This window comes from Podarcis cretensis, assembly GCF_951804945.1.
Source record: "Podarcis cretensis genome assembly, chromosome: 17".
NCBI classification, from domain to species: Eukaryota; Metazoa; Chordata; class Lepidosauria; order Squamata; family Lacertidae; genus Podarcis; species Podarcis cretensis.
The window spans coordinates 17,135,113-17,149,274 of NC_137187.1; the positions used below are offsets into that span (position 1 = coordinate 17,135,113).

A 14,162-nucleotide genomic window follows, 5' to 3' on the forward strand; every position below is an offset into this window, starting at 1 on the left:
AGCAAATTATAGTAAAAGAGCAGAGCAGCTCTCCATTGTTTAAATTTCTGTTCTAAATGGTAAAGAGATGAGGAGAAAGCATACTTGGTAGGCTGATTCTCTGCTTATTGTCTAAATTTGTTGTCCAAGAAGGGAGGAGGGAGAACGCAACCACTTTAAAAGGGTAAATGTTAAGTGTTATTTTTCTTCCTTAATAGCTAGACCACTCAAAATCATAATGCTGTGATTAATTTGGAAAGCTTTTACTCTTTGTTCCACCTGCGTCTAATTAGAAATGTCATGGTTTAGAATAAAAAATAAATAAATAAAAACTTGTGGGAAGCCAATTATGAACGCAGTTGCTAGGACCTCTGCTGCATCTGCATTCCAGCAAGTTCAAAGATTGTGCATCACTCTATCCCAGACCAAACACAGCAACCCAAATAGATTAAAAATGTAACAGGATCAGACTTTGTATTTTGTAACTGAAAACTTCCACTGGCACAGCATTTCCACAAGGATTATGTGCTTAATTGAACATATGCAGGCCTCAGAATGAGAGCTCGCAAATAGTTCAAACTTGCCACAAAGCACACACATTTCCCTGTTCCGACAATGAGTGATGCCAAACAGCTTTCCAGTCACAGTAACAGCCAAGCACACATTACTGGCTGAAAGGGCAGCATGCCACTGTACATGTCAGCATGGTTTGATGTGCAGCAAAATCTCCTGTTCTATGTGCATACCACTGGGTGGAGATGGTGAAGGGTTGTCTTAGCTCAATGTGCATTATCAACATCTGTTAACATTAGCAGTAGGGTCAGGGTGAAGCTAGCTTGAGCAGCAGGAGCAGCTACTCACTCACTCCTCGTAGGCATCACAACCAACCAAGGCAAGTGCCTAGGCTGCTCTTGATGCTTCAACCAGTAGCCCTCACGGTTGCTCAGCTTCACTTCAGTGTTAAAGACTTGAGGGAGGGGAAGGAGGAAAAAATGGGGATGAAATCAAATTCTAGAGTGGAAAGAAGTTGGCATGGAGGTTCAGGCAGTAAAGGGGGAAACAATGGACAAATAAGGCAGGGCAACTTTGGATAGGAAGAATAATGGAAGAAATGAGTTGTTGACTTCAGGTGAGATTCAGCCATGTTGCTGATGCAGATAGCTCGGAATACATGAAATCAAATATAAAATTGCTTGCTTGCTCAGTTTCTTTCCAAAGAGCAAGGGGAAAGCCCTCCAAATCTAGCTAGCAAGTTGGTCGCAAATTATCTGGTTCATTTGCAGGTTAATATTTTGGGGGTGCATCTTGTGGTCTCACACTGTAAATTTTGCTTTGCTATTTTGTGCATTATTTAATTGATTATTTTCTTTAATTGGTCTATTGCACATTTTACTATTATTTTGGTTCATATTGTATTGTAAACTTCCCTGGGATAAATATTATGAAGAGCAGTATATAAATGTCCTAAATAAATAAATTACTATATAAAGCAAAGAAACTCATCCGTGAGAAACTCAGGCTGCCATCCTAAACACACTTATGAGGGAGTCAGTACTATGACACGCAACAGGACATACGAATGAGTAAAGATGCGTTAGATGGGGTTCCTCTTTAGTCAGCTGGTCTTGATTTATTCCATGCACAACACTTTGCTTTATCCCCCACAACCCCCCAAAATTCAAACTTATCAGGGCTTTAAAAAGTGGAGGAGAGAAAGCAACAGGCAGAGCAGATAATACAGACCACAGTAAGCAAAACTCTGAAAGAACATCATGAAGATTAGAATAAAACATTAACTAAGACTTTTCCCTCATGCTGAGGCAGAGGGGTTCCATTTTTACCCAACAAAGCTCTGGGTCACCACAGAGGGTAATAGATAGATTTTCTCTTCCTGTGATAAAACCAAAAGAATCATTTGATTCATAAATACTGATATCTAAAGAATGAGAACTTGAAGAGGGTATTTCAGAGGAGACGATAATTAAAGATCCTATCTCCTGGAGTTTTAGTTCCCTTACAGAGAAGCTTTTATTGAATTATTAGCAGTTTCTGGATTATCCTAAACAGTAACCTTTCTGATACGAAGTGTTTTGAGTGCTGATTTTTAATTAGGGATAGCTGCACCACAGAACAGTTCTATCAAAATTCGAAGAGAGTCGTCAAAGACCATCGGCCTTTCATTGTTGTGTCTGTCATGAGATTCCTTTTTAACATTCATGGACAGATTACTGCTAGTACATGCAAGCCTCCTTTTTGTCCCTTTTAAGGGCTCATTCTTATGTTACCTTTGAGCCGCAGTTGATGCTGATGTGGAAAGTAAATTACAGGAGGGATAGGGTACCAGTCAGTGCCGGATTTATGTATAAGCTAAACAAGCTATAGCTTAGGGCCCCACTCTCTTGGGGACCCCCCAAAATACACTTCTTCTTAATTGTATATCACTATTAATATACTTCTTCTTAATTGTATTTCAGTTCAACCATTACTTTGATAAAAGACATATATTGTTATGTGAAAATGAAAACAGTGACAATTTGTTATTGACTAAGGACAGCTGGACATTACCTTCAGAAGCTTAGGGTCTCATTGAACCTTAATCTGGCCCTGGTACCAGTGACCCTCCACATCAGGGGCCAGCAACGTTTTCAGTTCCATGAGCACTTTTGGATTTCAGAGCGAGAGCTGTGAGCACAATCTCCTCTAGTCATGCTCTCCCCCCCCCCCCAATGGATCACCTCCACTCTACCCCATGACAAAGGAAGAGTAAGCATGTGCACACAATTCACTTTTCAAAGTGATTGGGGGTAAGAGTCAGTTCTGCTATAATTAATATGAACCTTGAAAAACACACAGCGGAGTGCTATTCAATCGAGTTTTACTCAGGGTTGGCCAACTGAAATGAATGGTCTTAATTTCAGGGGGTTTACTCTGAACAAAACTGAGTTGGCCATCACTCAAAAAAAGGAAGTGGGAAAGATTGCTGCTCTTCCACCTTTCTCTTTCAGCTTTATGTATGTTTCCAAGGCTGGAATGCGGGTGGCACTGTGGTCTAAACCACTGAGCCTCTTGGGCTTGCTGATCAGAAGGTAGGCGGTTCGAATCTGCAGGATGGGGTGAGCTCCTGTCACTCTGTTCCAACTGCTGCCTACTTAGCAGTTCGAAAGCACAACAGTGCAAGTAGATAAATAGATACCGCTGTGGTGAGGAGGAAGACGGCATTTCTGTGCGCTCTGGTTTCCGTCACGGTGTTCCGTTGCACCGGAAGTGGTTTAGTCATGCTGGCTACATGACCCAGAAAGCTGGCTGTGGGCAAACGCTGGTTCCCTTAGCCTGAAAGTGAGACAAGTGCCGCAACCCCATAGTCACCTTTGACTGGACTTAACCATCCAGGGGTCCTTTACCCTTTACCTATGTTTCCAAGGGGAATGCAGCCACATCCCGGGAAACAGAATATTGTCCTTATTTTGTTGTAAAATATCACAGAGTGCCCTAAAAACCCACAACTCCCCTTTTCTTTTTGATGCAAATTCCCCAAAGCTCAGCAGGTGCAGTATTATGGAGTGTTTTAAAAATACCACCTCTTTAAAGTTGGAGAAAACCCAATGCCTTAAAAAATCATAAGCAACATGTAGTGCAGTCATTCCTAACCTGGTGCCATCCTGGTGCTGTTTGACTCCAACCCACACCATCCCTGCCCATTGGCCATGCTGACTGGGGCTGATGGGAATTGTAGTCCAAAAAAAACACACAAAAAAACAACAACCCACATGGAGGGCACCAGTTTGGGGAAGGCAGGTGTAGAGCTTTGTTTCTATCCCCATAAATCTTTGACGGAAGAGTTTGACATCATATTACTATTGTACTTGAACAGTGTATTTAGTGATCCAGAAACTCTTGTCATTGTACACTGGGCACAGTTCCCCTAACAGTTATCTATCTGTATATTTTGCTGACTGCAGCAATGATAAATATTTCATCATATTTTATTCCTGCACAATAAATTCCCTCACAGTGAAATTAGTTCCTATAATTAAGTCTTTGAACAAAGCTGAGGTGTACTGAAATATAGTTAAGATGATGCTGGGATATAAGCAAAGGAAAGACACCATGAGCAATAAAAAAGTAAGTATGGAGTTATGGAGTAAGTAGCCCTTCCAGCTGTGAGACTGAGCTTCGAAATTAAAACAGTAGCTATGGCTGAGCAGGCAAAAAGATTCAGTTTAGATGAAACTGGTCCATTAATTAATATAATATAGTTTAAGTGTTCTTTCCCAAAAGACTGCATACACCACACTCACACATGACAATTGCATATCCTCCAATATTTCTCCAGCGAAGATAGGGACATCCAGTTGCTTCTTCCATGCAAATGAATGCAACTTTTGGCCATTGCTTAGTAGTAAAGCCCTTGGTCTGCAGGCAAAAAGTCCCACTTTAAACCCCGGGCATCTCCAGTTAGGGCTGGGAGAGATCCCCGCCTGAAATCCCGGAGAGCCTATTGAGCTCCCATCAAGCACAACTATCAGGCTTTGGGGAACCCGATCCCTCCCATGGTGGCAGCCAAGAAGCAAAGAAATGATAAAAGTTCTTACCGTGTAATTTATTCAGTAATTCACAGAGAGCGACGAAGGAATGCAGTCTTCCCTAAAGAGCAGCGCTGCTCCAAGTAAAGTCCCACCCTCCTTCTTCTCTCCATTCTACGTCACCCCTGTGTCAGCTAATCTGAGCTTTCTGCCTCGGAGCTCTCTGTTCTACTACCCTTAGTGCCCGCCTGGTTCTGGGAGAGGGGTGTGTGTCAGGAATGCTTTCCAAGGACACTGAGTCTGTCAGCTGTCTCTCCCCTGGTGCTTCTTCTTCTTCCTGCTTTTCCCCTTCCGATACTTCCCAACTTCTGCTCTCTGCGGCCTCTGAACTATGCCCTTCTGCAAACTACTATTCTAAATCTATACTGTCCTCCTGATTTCGGGAAGGTTCAGGAGAAGGGGGGGCAGTCCTCACGATTCCTCCTCAGTGCAGCCCCTGACACCAGCTGATGGTGATGAGAGTTGTGGTTCGGCAGCATCTAGAGGGTGCTGCATTGGCTATCTCTGGTGTAGGGTATGGGCTAAAGGAAGTTAAGTGGGTCTGAATCTGAGCAACATCATAGGAGGAATGTTTCTAGCTACTCTGTGCTTTGATTATTTTTATTATGTATTTGTGCTTTATATACTGTAACATTGTGTTGTGAACCACCTATGGGTATAGGACGTTATACAAATTTTATTAAAGGTAAGGTAAAGGTAAAGGAACCCTGGACAGTTTGTCCTTTAAAAGACTACTATGGGGTGCGGCACTCATCTCGCTTTCAGGCCAAGGGAGCCGACGTTTGTCCACAGACAGCTTTCCGGGTCATGTGGCCAGCATGACTAAACCACTTCCGATGCAATGGAACACCATGACAGAAGCCAGAGCGCACGGAAACACTGTTTACCTTCCCACCACAGTGATACCTATTTATCTACTTGCACTGGCATGCTTTCCAACTGCTAGGTTGGTAGGAGCTTGGACAGAGCAATGGGAGCTCAGCCCCGTCGAGGGGATTCAAACCGCCAACCTTCTGATCAGCAAGCACAAGAGGCTCAGTGGTTTAGACCACAGTGCCACCTGCTCCCAAAAATGTTACCTTAAATTTTACTAACAACAGCAGCAGCAGCAACAACAATAGCACTAGCAGCAGCACAGGGACTGACATCAGCTGTTGTCATGTGTCCTCCCTTCCCATTTTTGTGGGCAAACTACTTTTGTGCCATGTCCATTCTTTTCTCATTTCACTTATTCTTTGAGAGTAACTCAGCAGTTGCACAATTTACTGTGATGAGTACTTGATGAAGACAGACCATTTTCAGAGAGACTGCTGTAATTCTGGTAAAGAAGGAGGGGGGGGCATAAAGACGTCAGCAAGATGACAAAAGCATGGCATATGTACAGTGTACTTTGTTGCGAGTGAAGCATGAAGGAAAGTCAAAGGCAGACTTCATTATTTCAGTAAGTCCCACAATATAAAATGTGTCACTATTTGTGACAGCAAATTGAAGTGCTCTGAGGAAGTTCTCAAAAGGAGAGATGACAGAAACACAAAGTTGCATTTGTATCTAATGTAAAAAGAACTACAGAGGGATCATTAAAATGAAACTCTTCATGTAGCTGCATAATAGATGTAAAACACACTTTTCCAGAGGAAAGGGTACTATCTCATTTGAAATTTAAATGCAAGAAATGACAAAGCAATGCCAATTACTTTTGGATAATAGCCTTCTTCACTGCAGAGTCAAAATGGACATTTGCAGTGCCCTTTGTATTCGAGGAGCTCCTCTGAGTCACTCAACGTGGATTTGATTACTAAATTAATAGAATTTATCATATTTTATCAAATTTAGGGCATATACAGTTGCCCGATAAATGGTTGCTTCTGATTACACAAACTGTCTTTGTTGCAAAAGGTTATGGCTTTTACAAAGAGCTACATGGCAGAGTTACAATATATTCAGATCAAAAGGGTTCCCAGCTAATCAAGGCTTGGGCACTTGGAAGCGTTGCCATTTGCTGTGACTTTGAGAAGTTCTGTCAGTGTCATCAGTAGATACCAGCATCTTGAAATCAAGTTTTAAATCTAGGCCAAACCTAATCCTCCATTATCTCAGAAGGGTTTGGCTGCTTTCATCATTTCATTTCGTGTGGCATTATTTTTAACCCACCCTAGGACCAAAGGCAAGGTAAAGGCAAAGGACCCCTGGACAGTTAAGTCCAGTCAAACTTGACTATGGGGTGTGCGGCACTCATCTCACTTTTCAGGCTGAGGGAGCCAGCGTTTGTCCACAGACAGCTTTCTCATCAAACACATCCTCTCAGTAGCCATGCCATCTATGAATAGAATCATAGAACTGAAGACCTGGAATGGTCCACAAGGGTCACCTAATCCAACCCCTGGCAAGGCAGGAATCTTTCACCAAATGGAGAGTTGAATCCATGACCCTGAGATTACTTTACTTTTACTTTCAAGGAAACTATTTAACTTTTTGAAGACATCCGAAGGTAGTCCTGTACAGGGAAGTTTTTAATGTTTGATGTCTTACTGTGTTTTAATTTGTTGGAAGCCCCCCAGAGTGGCTAGGAGATCCCAGTCAGATGGGAAATAAATAAATAAATAAATAAATAAATAAATAAATAAATAAATAAATATTAAACAATTTTTTTTCATGCATAGGGTCTTTTCAAGCTCCTCTCTCCCCTTATGGTTTATGTTGCTTTCACACATAAATGCTAGATGAGGGCTTAAAGGAAAAAAAATAAAACAAAACATTAAATCTTTAAGAAGTACCTGCTTTCTTGATAACGAAACACATACACACCATGACACATTTTTCAGTTGAAATAAAGCAAACATGGTGGGCAGAAGCTTTGAATTAAAAAATAAAACATGGCAATTAGTTTAAGTGTTATTGTATTTTACATTGAAAACCTTTGATAAAAATTTGATTTAGAACATTAAAAGGGGGGGGGGATAAAACCTTGCATAACTAGCTGATTGCTCTGATGACTAGTAGAGAACCAGATAATTACGCTACTACTTTAAAAAAATAATAGTTTGAGAAAGAGCACACAAGCTTAATTTTCCATTTGTGTGTGGAGGGAGGACTTTTCAAGTTTATTGTACAACAGCAGGAATGAAAGAACAAAACAAAACCCATGACCTAGAAGTGCTCCTCTTGTTACATAGAAGAGTATAGTCCCTAATGGGAAATAGAGAAAGGGAAAACAAAATCACTATCCATAGCTTATGAGTCTCATTCGCTATCTCTAAAGCACAGAGAGGATGGTTTTAGGCCATTTTCTATTGGCATAATCAATCTTAGAGGGACGGGAGGGAGTTTGACCTCAGGTCTAGGACCAGTGGAGTCCCTTTATGCCATAGTGACTTCAGATGGATTGACTGGCCATGCTTTCCACAAGGAGAAAGGAAATTAACACTTGACACGGATTTCTCAGCAGAGGAAAATGAAAGGAATGCAAGGAACCATTGAACATTTATCTTGTTTGGAAAGGTGCGGTTTCCCCAGAAAGCACAGAAACTCGTCGTCTTCTCACTAAATGAGGAAGAGCAGCAGAGGTGGAAGACTCTAACAGATGCCAGCAGACAGGCAGTTTTCCTCTGGTCTTAAAATGGAGGCTGCGTTGCAACATGGCTGAAAGACAAGCACCCAGTCCAGAAAGACAGCATAGTTCTAAAACTGAGAGAACAAGCCCCTTTCCAGCCCAACCCATCTACCGCATGTTTGCTGGTGGCGTTTCCATTCAGAACGGAGTCTGATTCACTCTCCTTTCTTATTAATGAACCAAAGTCGTAGCATATGTCATGCAATGTGCAGAGCGGAGGCTGATTCAGCTAGAGGGCCCCTCCTCCACCGAGGAAGACAGGAGCCTTTGCCAAGCCCATTTCTCAAATGTACGCACTTCCACTTGAAAGAGCCTGCTCACTCAGCAGTACTCCAGCCAGGACGGAGAGTGCTTCTCCTCCATGGCATTCATTTAGACTGCGATTCGTGAACAAGACACGAGCAGCCTCTTATTGATCAGCCTTTTCTAATGGACACTAAAAGCCCCAAACACCCCAAAACCTCTCACCATGAGTAATGATTCAGAATGTTTGGGAACAGAATATTGCCTATGTAAAAGCAGACGATGCAGTAATAATAATAAACTAATCTGTCAAAACATGATCCAAATGTAGCTCCACACCATCTGAAAAAATATTTCCAGCACTGTAGAGTAATGAAGTGTCTTATGGGTGAGAGACCTTTCCCTAAATGTAAAGAACTGAAGACAAACAAAGCTCTGAAAGACTGAATAAGACACCATCTAGTCCAATATCTCATTTCCAGCAGCAGCTAACCAGGGGAGCCTAAAAGCAAAGAATGAAGGCAACTGAGCTCCCAGCAATTTATATTTAAAGATACAGTGACTTTGAACTTGGGAGGATCCATTTAATTGTATATTTTTTGAATAAATTTTAGAAGTGTTTATAAAGAGAGATACAAAACTTAATATCAGATATATATATTTTTAAGCCAACATTAATCTAAATAAAATAAAATACACGGAGGAAAAGAAAAAGGAAAGCAGGAGAAAAAAGAAAAAAAAAGTGAGAGAAAGTGATTATAAGAGATAGAAAAGAACATAACAGAGAAAATAGAAAAGATAAATTACAAAAATTAAAGAAGTTCCAATTCTTTTCATTTGTCCACTATATATAAACAATATTCATTTCATCCACTCCAAAATAACACCTAACAAAAACTCTTTCTATAAACCAACATTATCTTCAACCCCCAAATCCACATGTCATTGTTTCATTTTCATGCAAAAAGTCTATGAGAAGTTTCCAATCTTTAGTACCGGTAAATGTTAACAATGATATTTCTCTAATTAAACACGTCAATTTTAATTATCATGGCTAATACACTTTGATAGATCTTCTTCTTCCAAACTGGTGTAATCCTATTTAAGACAGTGGCTCTCATAACATCCTGTAGCAGTACATTTGATGAGGTGATTGCACATCCAAACACTTTTTTCTTAATCCATCAGGAAATGCTACAAGCCCATGGGGTCATTTGAGTTTATCTTTTCCTGTATTGTGCCATTTCCATGAAGTCACTTCCAGGTGCAGAGACCATACTGTGTATAGCAATCCAAACATCACAGATTTAAATAAAATCATTACAATACTGATTGTTATCATATCAATTCTCTTTCTAATAATTCCTAGCATGGAATTTGCATTCCCCCCCCCCACTGCGATTGACACTTACATTGAGCTATTCACCACAAGCCCATAGCCAGCATATATCTGTTTGTACCAACATAAATCACCTTACATTTAATGCTGAGCTTTATTGGGCATTTTCATGCCCATTTTGAAGTCCTTTTGGTGTTGTTCACAACACACCTGAGTAATTTGGTGTGATCTACAGATATAGCTACAACACTACTCACCTTTAACTTCACACCATTTATAAATAAGATAAAATTCACCAATCATGATACACATATTTAGAGCACCCCACTGTTTATTTCAAACCATTATCCATTTATTCTAACCCTCTGCCTCATTTTCATATGAAGGATCCATAAAATCTAATCCTATGAGCTTTATGTTTAGTCCAGAACCTTTAGTGGAGTTTTGTCAAAATGTGTTTTTTTGAACATGCAAATGTATACTGTCCGCTAGACCTTCTCTATCCACACATCTCAAAGAGGTTGGTGAGACATGATTTATTTTATTTTATTTCTTTGCTTGTCTTTATTGTTTTGCCAGAATTGTTGCTCGTTTTTTGTCTTCCTCGATTGAACTAACTGTTTTAAATGCTTCATCCAAACTGCATAGTTACACACAGGAGACCAATATTACCTACTTTATATTAACAACGTGAAATAAAGGAAGACGGAAACTGTCAGGTTTCTTTAAGATATGAATCAGGACAAAATTACCAAGGTCACCTTCAGACTGTATTTTGTGGAAGTGATTCAAGAGCATCCTGTAAATTCAGGTTTGCACAATCAGTAGATATGTTGCCTGAATGCAACAAATCCACTTCAAAAAGTCTTTTTGTTGTTAGGAAAGTGCCTTGCAGAACAGAATGAAAGAGTGTGGGATGAACAAATGATTAACGGGAAAATGTATAAACATCACATAAGCACATCAGGAAGAACACTGGTTGTCATAAACCACTGACTTGGAACAAACAGTGTTTGGGTTTTCTACAGATTGCTGTTTATTCTGATTTGGCAGTAAATAGTGGGTTTTTCTTGAGGAAAACAGTGGGACAAAAACCAACCAAACAGACTGGGAAAGTGTGGGCCTGTGCCTGGAAAGTGTGGCACAAAAGGAACGTTTGGATGAACCTATAGTCTAACTTCCGCATAAGCTTCGTGCAAGCAAATCAAAATGAATGCTCAATAAACACATGGTCTAGAAGAGCCCCGAGTGAATCCAAACCCATATATTAAATAAATTCAAGGCTACAGCACTCAAAAATAAGTCATTCACCCCCCAACTTCATTTGCTAAATACAGAGCACAACAAACTACAGGCCAGTGACACATCATTTTGTAAGTCTTTTGTGTTTCTAGGTATATAGCAATAGTATTTTGCAAGAGAAACGCTTTCTCAGAAGAACCCCTAGAATATTGCTTTAAGTTAACAAAATCATCAAATCATTAATATGATTTAAAAATGCATGCAAAAATACATAGCCACACACATTATAGCACTACCCACATCATAGAATTCCCTCTTTTAATAGAATCATCTGAAATGAGTGTTGAGGGGGGATGCAAACCCCAGAACTCTTACCGTGTAAGACTGGAATCCATTGATAAAGGGAGGAAGTGTAACTCACAGCCAAGTCTCCCAGCTCCAGTGCTCACTTCAGTAAAAGAAATTAAGACAATAAGTCAATAATGGTTAAAGTTGCCATTCTCATGTCCAGTTGCTTGACATGGGAATAAGATATTCTTAATGTGCATGTGCCACAACAAAGTTATACTTTAGAGCCTCCTTTAACTGCGTTTTGATTATGGAATCCTATTATCATCTATTTACACCACACGTGGGAAAAGGATCTAAAACACAATCAAAAACAAATTAAGAATTGGAGAACGTGAACTGGATTCTTGGAAGGTTAATATGGGTTTGAAATAAGCCTACATGCGGGGGGACTTCTATAGATCTCACATCAGCAGGCAGTTTTTGTAGATGCACCACATATGCATTGGTGAATCTGGTCTTGCAGAATGGCACCAGTGGTGCACTCTGAACCATTCTCCCTTCCTGACTTTAGTACAGATGCAAATATCACAATCAAATGGATGTTCTTCTCTCCCACACCTAGCATCATGTGATGGGTGAAGCAGCTGCTTTGGTTACTGGCCCTGGTTCCACCATCTTGTCCCCTGCATATTCCTCTTGCAGAGCTACAACTCCTACAGTTCCCTGGGAACAGGGTCTGACTGTACAGTACTACGCTGAACTGTAGTTTTGTGGGGGAAACAGGGGTTTCCCAAAATCTCTCAGTCCGTTAACAGACTACACTTCTTCTTGGGGCTGGTCTTGCTTCAGCAGTGAGGAATAGCCCAGAGCGGTGGGCTCTGTTTATCCACCATGCCCTGCCATGGAAACACTGTATGCAAAGCCGCTTGGGGAGGCTGCATGAGAAGGACATAACAGCCAGGGCTGGTTCCAGGAGGGCAGCATGAACAGCACCTCCCACAATGCTCCAGGACAATTGCCCCGGCTGCACTCCCCCCAGGCTACACCACTGGGGAAGCTATGGCTTCTTGGAATGGTATGCTGCTGCTTTAAATGTATACTACAGATGGAACCCAAGTTTTAAGGAGGCAAAAAGAGAACTTTCTGTTTTATGCTTCTGCCAAACACTACACATATGGTAAAGTTAAAGGACCCCTGGACAGGTAAGTCCAGTCAAAGGCGACTTTGGGGTTGTGGCACTCATCCTGCTTTCAGGCCGAGGGAGCCAGAGTTTGTCCACAGACAGCTTCCTGGCCATGTGGCCAGCATGACTAAACAGCTTCTGACACAACAGAACACTGTGACAGAAACCAGAGCGCATGGAAACACCGTTTGTTTTCCTGCCACAGCGGTACCTATTCATCTACTTGCACTGGTGTGCTTTCAAACTGCTAGGTTGGCAGGAGCTGGGGCAGAGCAACGGGAGCTCACCCCATCACGGGGATTCGAACCGCTAACCTTCTGACTGGCAAGCCCGAGAGGCTCAGGGGTTTAGACCACAGTGCCACCTCCTTCCCTGGTAGAACCACACATAAAATATTACTGACCCTTTTAAAGTCTTCTCTCCAATAGCCCTTTAAGGATGCCTACAGAGCACTAGGAAGGTGGGAAGTTGGATAAATGAAAATAAATAAATATATACATATAAAATAAAATAAAAGTTAAGCAGGACTGTTTGTCTGTGATGAGATAGCTAAAGCAGTTGTTCTACCCAGTGGCAAAGCTTCTAAAGTGACAACATCTGATGGGGATGTTTTCCACATCCCTGAACGACCTCAGAAAAACAAACCCAACTATTCAGTGTGTGCTAAGCTGCCCTATTAAGGCTAGAGGTTATTTCTGTCTTGTCACATGCAGATTTTGAATGAAATGGTCACCTACACCCTTTAACTAGATGTGCAGCCTTTGTGACTTTGTCGTTTGATGAGGTCTCAAGAAATGTGCTCGGAGAAACAACCTCTCCTTTGCCTACCAAGCTGTCAGAACAAACTGTTCCAAGGCCTTCAGAAAAAGATGGCGTGCACATGATCCTTGCTCCTAGTTAGAGCAGAAGGTCAAGAGAAATATAACAACCCTGAGACATGTATCTGGGGAAACTGGGAAACCATATCTAACTTAAAACTTGCACTGAAGACATCCTAGTTACCATTAAGATTGCAAATGCACAGCCAGATACAGTAATAACATTGACCCAATGTTTAATGCTGCTCATCTAGGGTAGTAGAATGACACAACCACAGATTTATACAGTATTTATTATTCCATAAACCAGTGATTACCTAATTCACCCCATGAAAGGAAATCCATAATAGGAGTAAGATGTTTTATAGGCAAATGAGCAGCCAGGAAAATGTGGGGGGTTATGTGCCAGAGAGGGACCACTGGTGGCGCTGTGGGTTAAACCACAGAGCCTAGGACTTGCCGATCAGAAGGTCAGCGGTTTGAATCCCAGCGACGGGGTGAGCTCCTGTTGCTCAGTCCCTGCTCCTGCCAACCTAGCAGTTTGAAAGCACATCAAAGTGCAAGTAGATAAATAGGTACTGCTCCGGCGGGATGGTAAACACCATTTCCGTGCGCTGCTCTGGTTCACCAGAAGGGGCTTAGTCATGCTGGCCACATGACCCTGAAGCTGTACGCTGGCTCCCTCGGCCAATAAAGCGAGATGAGCGCCGCAACCCCAGAGTCGGCCACGACTGGACCTAATGGTCAGGGGTCCCTTTACCTTTACCTTATGTGCCAGAGAACCTTGATAGGTAGAGGTCCTCTTGGATGTACACACTTCATGCCTGTAGCCTATCAACCCTTTGTTTACTGTGAGGAAACCTTGAAATAACAC

General features: G+C 41.5%; 1 protein-coding gene across 3 annotated transcripts in view; it reads right to left on the bottom strand.

Moving 5' to 3' along the window:
* The window catches only part of LINGO2 (leucine rich repeat and Ig domain containing 2), a 350,487-nt gene extending 339,028 nt beyond the window's left edge, over positions 1–11,459 (bottom strand). For 2 of the 3 annotated variants that reach the window (XM_079959457.1, XM_079959461.1), the window contains exon 1: positions 11,372–11,459. The gene's annotated coding sequence lies outside the window, so the exon portion shown is untranslated. The remainder of the gene's footprint in view (positions 1–11,371) is intronic. The other variant, XM_079959459.1, reaches the window with a different exon arrangement.
* Between the last annotated feature and the right edge of the window lie 2,703 nt (positions 11,460–14,162).